Raw genomic sequence first — 7,082 nt, 5'->3', positions numbered from 1 at the left:
CAAGAGGCAGACGTGGAGTCTATCTGGTGGAATGGAGAGGGGCTATCAGCCACTGCTGCTCACTAGCTGTGCTGCGCTGGCCCAGTTACCTAACCTCTCTGGCCCTCAGTTTCTTCATCTAGAATATGGAGCACCACCTAGCTCATGATATGAGGATCAACGCGGTAACACGTGGCACAGTCCCTACACAGCAAATAGTGTCTGCTCAAGCGCCAGTCCGGAAAGGGTTAAAGGCCTGAGCAGCTGCCACGGCGCAGGAGCCCCCCACCGCCACCGCTGCACCCAGAGGCCTGTCCCTCCGACCCCGCTGCCCTCACCCCCACCCCGCGGCGAACAGTGCAGGGGCAGGGTCTGGTGGCCGCGGGAAGTCCCCACGAGCCCGGCTGGCCTTCCCTTCCGGCCGCCGCCGTGCGGCGCCGCGTCCCCACGGGTCCCTCTGGCCCGGTTCCCTCGGCGCGCCAAGCCAGCCAGGGGCGCGGGCCGGGCTGGGGCGCCGCGTGGCCTCCCCCCGCAGGAGCACAGCGGCGCGGAGCCCCCCGGTCGGAAGACCCCACCCTGCTCCGCGCGCTGCCTCCGCCGCAGTGTCCGAGTGCCACGGGGCCAGCACGCCCAGGGGCGACCCAGAGGAGGCAGCGGCCCGGCTCGGGGACCAACTGCTGCGATCCGAAATGAATGGCCGGCCCACGGCCGCTCGCGCCCCCCGCCCGGCCCCCGCTCCCCGCAGTCCGGCCCGGCGGCTCCCAGCTCCCCGGAACCCACCGCTCGGCGGCCACTTGGGCTGCACTTTGCAAAGTGTCCCGCGGAGCTGGCCCAAGCTCTGTCAAGGGCGCCGGGCAGGGCTGAGGCCAGGCGGCACGGCCGCGGCCCCCGCCGAGCCCCCGGCGCGCCCTGGCGTCTGCGGCGCTGCACGTCCCGGGCGGGGAGCGAGGTCGGGGCAGCCGAGCCGCGGAGCAGCGAGGGCCGGGAGGGTCCGTCCGGCCCCGCCGGGGCGCGCCACCGAGGGTGCGGGGACGCGGCGGGGAGCGGGCTGCCAGGTGACCCCGGGGACCGAGCCCCGAGTCCCTCCACAGCCGCCCGAGCTAGTGCCGCTGCCCGGGAGCCGCGGGCGGCGCGGGGCGCGGCGCGTCCACACTCACCTCCCGCTCCGAGGGCCCCGCGCCGCTCGCCGCGCTGGCGGATGCGAACGAGCTCCCAGAACGGCAGCGGCGGCTGCCGGCGCCCGGCCCGCGCGCAGCGCTCTGCGGCGCGGAGGCGCAGTCCTCATCCCTGACCGCAGGCCCGCCCGGGCCGCGCAGCGCTCTGCCCCTCCGGGGCGGGGTGGGGAAAGGAGGAAAGCAACCTCCACCCGCTTCCCAGGTCGGGCCGCGCGGGCCAAGTCCTCTCCAAACAAGCTCCCAGCAGCCGGCTGGGTGCTCCGGCGGGCCGCGGGGTCTGCCCCCAGGCACCGGCGGCGGCTTCAGTTACAAACTTTGCTTCCCCCCCGCCCCCCCCCCCGCTATTTTTAAGCACCGCTCTTCCTAGGTGTTTGTTTCAGGGGGATCCACCCTAGTGATGGGGGTCCTGATGGGAAAGGTACGTAAGCCAGCAAACGCTGCCCAGGCCCGCTGCCAGCGCACCCCAAAACTGGCAGGGCCTGCTGTGCTCAGAGGCAAAGGCTGGGTTTAGCACGACTTCCCAAACTGGTGGCGTGAGCGTACCCATGTGCTTTCCCATCGCTCCCCTATCTCCATCCCCGCCCGGCCCTCTCTCCAGCCCTCACCTGGTACGGACCGGGGACCGGGTAAACATTTCCCCCTGTGCCTCTGGCGGGGAGGATGAGCTGGGGGGGGGGGGGCGCACACACCACTGTCGCTTCGCACCTGCTTGGGGAACTTCAGCTGGAGGTCTCCCCATGCCTTGAAGGTGGGAGTTGATGGTCCCTAAAATCATAGTGCCTTTGCTCTGGGCCCCCCCAGTCCAGCCTCTGGCCTGTGCCAGGCTGGAACACAGATGGTGGGGAGCTGGAACCATGCAGGTCCCTAGAGCCGGAGGGACCCTAACAGGTCAGCCGCTCAGTGGTTCATCACAAACGAGGCCAGAGAAGGCAAGGGATCTGCCCAAAGCCACACAGCCCAGTGTGTGTGACACAGGCTATCCTGGGGCAAGCAGGAGCGAGAGGCCGGTCCCTGGTGTGGACATGTGGGTCCTTCAAGGTCAGGGGGCAGCCCTTATGGGGGGCGTCCACCAACAGATGCTGCCCCTCCCCACTTCAGACAAACCAAGGCACGGGCTTAGGGCACTTCTGAGAAGTGAAATTGAGGGGAACGCTTCACTTTGCAGAAAGGCATCCTTTCAGAACTAGTCGTTTGAACCACGTTCCCCCTGAGGGTGCTGCCAGCGCTGCTAGGACTACAAAGTTCAAGTTTCACACCCTCTTAGGAACACCTTTATTATGTAAAGCAAGGTATAGGTAACACAGGGCCTCTGGCCCAGAATCCTGCACACAGGTGTGGAAACAGTGAATGGGCTGCCGGGTCCGCCTGCGGCCTATGGCTCTGCGTCAGGGGTCAAGCGCTGAGCTCCGCACGTACAATTCATAATCAGCTGAAACACACCGCGAATCAAAGCTGATTTTCCTACGGCTGCTCGTTTCAGCATCTGAGGAGGTTCCAGAAATTCCTGCCAGTTGTCCTGAAAGCTTGAATCGACAAGGGGCTGGGGGCTCAGCGGCCCCGCCTCCCGGCCCTGCCGGCGCTCAGGGGGGGCTCAGCGGCCCCGCCTCCTGGCCCCGCCGGCGCTCAGGGGCTCCGAGCCCCGGCTCACGTTTCCGAGGCATCACTCTGGGCCTCAGGGTCCTGGGATCGCCCTCTCCATGGAAGGCGGCACAGGAAGGGGCTAAGAAACCCCCTCTAGTTAATCGGTATTTCAATCAGTTGGTTTCCTAAAGTTTCTAATGCCGGGGGTCCCCTGGCTCAGACAAAGTTCCCAGAAGGTATTTCCTTCCGGATCCTTCCTAATGGGTCTATTCTTGTTTCTAAGAAAGGCCACAGTTTCAGAGCTCACCCGTGTGTGTGTGTGTGTGTGTGTGTGTGTGTGTGTGTCCAGCGTGGTACACCCGTGCACCCCTTGTGTGAGAAGCGCGCTCTCTCTCACGAGTGTGCAGAAGCGACAGAGGCCCTCACTCCGTGCTGCCGCTGTGACCACAGTCCTAAGAGCTGATGCACAGGTGCTGCACGAGTGAATGAATTTGACCACCCTAGGAGGCAGCCTACTACCCTCCCCATCTCACACGCCCAAGGCCACGCGGCGCGCCGCTCCTACTCCAGGGCCGCCACCCCACACAGCTGGGAGCCCAGCCCTCCAGGCTGGCGACTCTGGACAGCCCCCAAGCCCCTGCCCCAATCCTCCAAGCGCACCTGCTTGGGCGTGAAACCCAGCGCTTCTCAGTCGGGGGGCTGCTATGACATCCATCAGGCAGACACCAGAGATGTTACTGAACCTCCTGCGAAGCTCAGGTCGGCCCCCAAACGAAGGATTATTGGGCGGTACCGAGGGTGAAAACCCCGGGGCCAGCGGCCGCCAGCTGGTTGGTGACCTAGGCCTCTGGGTCCCAGAGCCTTCTCTCCCTCCTCACTGCCCCCTCAGCTGGATGTGGAGCTGCAGCCCCCTGGCCAGGAAGAGCTGCCCGACAGGACACCCCCGTGGGGCTCTGCGGAGGGGGCGTGGCCGGCAGGGTCTCCTCCGTGGGAGGCCCAGCTTCTGCCTCGAGAAGCAACAGAGCTGGAAGTTTCCCAAGAGGAGGCAACCTCGCAGGGGTGCTGACCCGATTTGCCCAAAGTCACAGACACGGAGCCCCGCTCTCCCACTGCCCGTCTGTCCCCTCGCTGCCTGCCACTGGCCACCCCCAAGGGGCAGAGGCTCCCTGGGCCCCACGCGTGTGCTGGGAGAGCCAGTCAGCTCCTGAGTCATCCCCTAACTTCTGCCCGATGACAAAATGAAACCGCGGCCCCAAAGCCAGAGCAGGGGCGGGAGGAGTGAAACCAGCAGATTCCAGGGGTTACAGTGTCACGTGGCCGTTCCAGCTTGGCACTGACAGCGCCTGGCATGGGGACACCCATCCGTCCAGGCAGCCTCCCACCTCGGAAGTGATGCCCACCCCTGCCCTGAGGGTGGGTCCTCTCCAGTGGGATCCCCAAGGACGAGACCCTCGTCCCTGGGAGATGAGACCTCAGACCCCGGACCAGGTCTGTGGCTGTGACGTGCCGGGTCGGGTGTTTCAACCCTCCTGGAGTTTTCCCGGCAAGCGTCACCTGCCATCTTGGGCTCCTTGGCCCCCTTTGCTGGATGGGGAGGCTGAGGCTGGAGGAAGCAAGGGGCCCGCCTAAGGACGCAGGAGTTCATGGTAGAGACTGTCCCATCGCTGACTACCTCTGCCTGCCGCTGGCCTCCTGGCCGAGTCCAGGGTGAGGGCATGGTGGCAGGTGGCCGCCTGAGCCCTGGGAGCCCGCTGCCGGCCTCACAGAGATGCCTTCTGGGCGCCCCTCACTTCTTCAGGGGTCCTGCTGGTTAACGGGGGAGTGTGGATTCGGGGGCTCTGCAGCCCCATCCCACGAAGAGCCTCTTCGGCACGGACGCAGCAGACATCGACCTGCCGAGGAAGGTGTGCCCTGTGCACCGTCCCTGTGGGCTCCACGGAACCCACGTTAGGGACGTAATGTTGGCAGAATTTGCTAAATAGTCCGTGAACGCAGGGAGGCTGGCACAGGCAGGCCTGGCCTCTGTCCCCCGCTGCGCCCGGCCAGCTGTGTGTCCTTGCGCCAGTCAGCAACCTCTCTGAGTTTCTGCCTCCTGGTCTGGGAGGTGGCAACAGTGATGCCCTCCAGCCAGGGAGGATTTGAGAGGCTGGGAGGGCAAAGCAGGACCCGTGGGGTGGCGGGGCAGCCCCAGCTCCTCCAGACAGTGGCCGGGGGTCTCTGAGCTGTCGGACATAGTAGCGGTGTCCAGGGGAGGAGGACCAAGTGGTCCCAGGACACGAGGGACCTTGATGACCCCTCTGGCCCTTCAGGCACCCGGGGGGCAGGACCTACCTACAAGTCTCCTTCCTGACAGCAGGGAAAAAAAAAAAATCCAGGCCTTAGAGGACATTAGGGAAAGTACAAAATGCAAATGAATCCATCTTTATCTACAAAGCACGGCGCGAGCTTTCCTGCACGGGTGCAGCTCAGGTCCCCAACGGGCATGCGCAAAAGCTGCTTTGATGAGCTTCTGGGGCCTTTGCAGGGTCTGCTGCGATGGGGGTGGGTCCCCCAGCGAAGGTGGGGGGGAGGAGGGAGGGGGAGGGCGGGAGGCCTGAGCGGTGGCCGCGCGGGTGGGGCTGGAGCAGAGGCAGCCGCTTTCCAAGGAGACATTCCAGACTGACGGTGGCGTGACTCAGACACCCGCCTGGATCGCGATTGTTTCTGCCTGTCTTCCTGTCTTCCCAGTGGCCCTGCTTGTGAGCAAAAAGAGGGAGAGGAGAGGGTGCTCTTCCCGAGGAGGGTGTCACACACAGACACAGGCACACCCTCCCGCCATATGTCACGCACAGCCCCGCGCTCTCCCACGTGGGGGCTGCGCGCCCCTGGGCCCGGCGGGGGTCCAGCCCAGGCCGAGGGACCCAGGACTCAGCAGAGGGTTGGGCTGTGCAGGACTTCCTGAGGCAGACCCTCGCCGGGACTGACAGCTCTCCTAGCCCTCCCTCGCCTCCAGAAAGACCTCCGTGCCCTGCCCACTGGCTCAGGACTCCCGTCTTTCCCAGGCTCCTCCCAGCAGGGCAGCAGGCAGCTGGCGGCCCAGGTCCAAACCCCAACCCTGCCATCTGCCAGCCACGTGGCCCGAGCCTCAGTTTCCCCATCCGCCCCAGTAAGTCCGACTCATTCATGAAGGTGCTGGGCCCCGCGGGCGGCTCCCGACATTCTCAGCCTCTCGCAGGCCTTCAATATGGGAAACCTTCTAATGAAAAGAAAACAGAGGTGGCGGAGACCAGCCGGCCGGCCGAGGTAACCCAAGCCAGCGGCCTGGGGCATGAATGGGCCCTTTCATGGGGCGGCCACAGAACGAGGGCCTGGGGCGGAGATCACCGCGTTCGGCCCAAGGAATGGCAGTGCCCAGGGCAGGCCCGGGGCAGGGAGGAGACGGACAGTGGCCTGCAGCCCCGGCCTCGGGGCGTCCGGGCCCAACCTCCTCCCCTTCCCCGTCCTGGGCGCCCCCCTGACACCCAGCCCGGCTACAGGAAAGGAGCCGGCCGTCCCCTGTCCAAATGCCACTGTCGTTGTTTTTCTCCTATAATTATGTCTCCGAGGGCTAACTACAAATTTACATTTTGCTCAGGTCGGTCATTTATCTGGAGCCTGCGAGCAAGGCCCCAGCTGTAAAGGGCGCATTCATGTGTGTTTTTGTGTTGCTCGGGGTGACGGGCCACGGCGCGCGGACACAACTGCCCCTTTTAGCCGGGGCGGCTCTGGGAGCAGCGGCGCCCTCACCGCCTGGCCTGTGTACACGCCTCCGTGCCGCTGGCCATGAATGACTTCAGTGTACAGAGGTTTTCTTTTTCCATACCTGGCCACCAGAACGTCCAACATTCTTCTAGAAAAAATGTGGCAAGGTCCCTGGGATCGTTTTCTCTCCAAACGGCTGACCCATCCCAGTCTGGCCCTGACACAAGCCAGCTCTTCCACTTAATGACGTGAAAGAAAAATCGTGCTTCCGTTTTCGCCACCTGCTGTGATGGCCCCAACCATGGTTCCCTCTGACTTCCTGGGGGCGAAGGTCAGCGATGAGGCATTCCTCCTGGGTCTTTGAAGAGACATGGCGGGCTGGCGTGGGCCCGCCTGCAGGGGCAAGTTGCCGGGCTGGGCGCAGAGCCGGCGGGCCTGGGTCTGGGACCAGCCCAGGGAGAGGGTCCCTCTCTGGACGCCAGCGGATGTTCAGGCGGCCCTGGGCCTGGGCACAGGCCGCCCCTGATGTCCCCGCTTGCCCCTGCCGGGCACTGCCAGGAGGCTGCCTCTCCTCCCCGGGGGCCATGCCTGTCACGGACGCCTCCTCAGGGGTGGACACTGAGGCCA

At 65.2% G+C, this 7,082-nt stretch overlaps 1 protein-coding gene across 6 annotated transcripts in view; it reads right to left on the bottom strand.

Moving 5' to 3' along the window:
* The window catches only part of ZNF469 (zinc finger protein 469), a 290,420-nt gene that overhangs the window by 50,017 nt on the left and 233,321 nt on the right, over nt 1-7,082 (bottom strand). For 2 of the 6 annotated variants that reach the window (XM_067720962.1, XM_067720966.1), the window contains exon 1: nt 1,137-1,424. The exons of the other annotated variants lie outside the window; for them this stretch is intronic. The gene's annotated coding sequence lies outside the window, so the exon portion shown is untranslated. Of the gene's footprint in view, nt 1-1,136; nt 1,425-7,082 lie in introns of those variants that run through there. 6 annotated transcript variants of the gene reach the window in all.

Source organism: Pseudorca crassidens, chromosome 20 (genome assembly GCF_039906515.1).
Source record: "Pseudorca crassidens isolate mPseCra1 chromosome 20, mPseCra1.hap1, whole genome shotgun sequence".
In the NCBI taxonomy this organism is placed as follows: Eukaryota; Metazoa; Chordata; class Mammalia; order Artiodactyla; family Delphinidae; genus Pseudorca; species Pseudorca crassidens.
The sequence above is the reverse complement of the archived record's forward strand: the minus strand, read 5'-3'. Positions and strand labels throughout refer to the sequence as shown.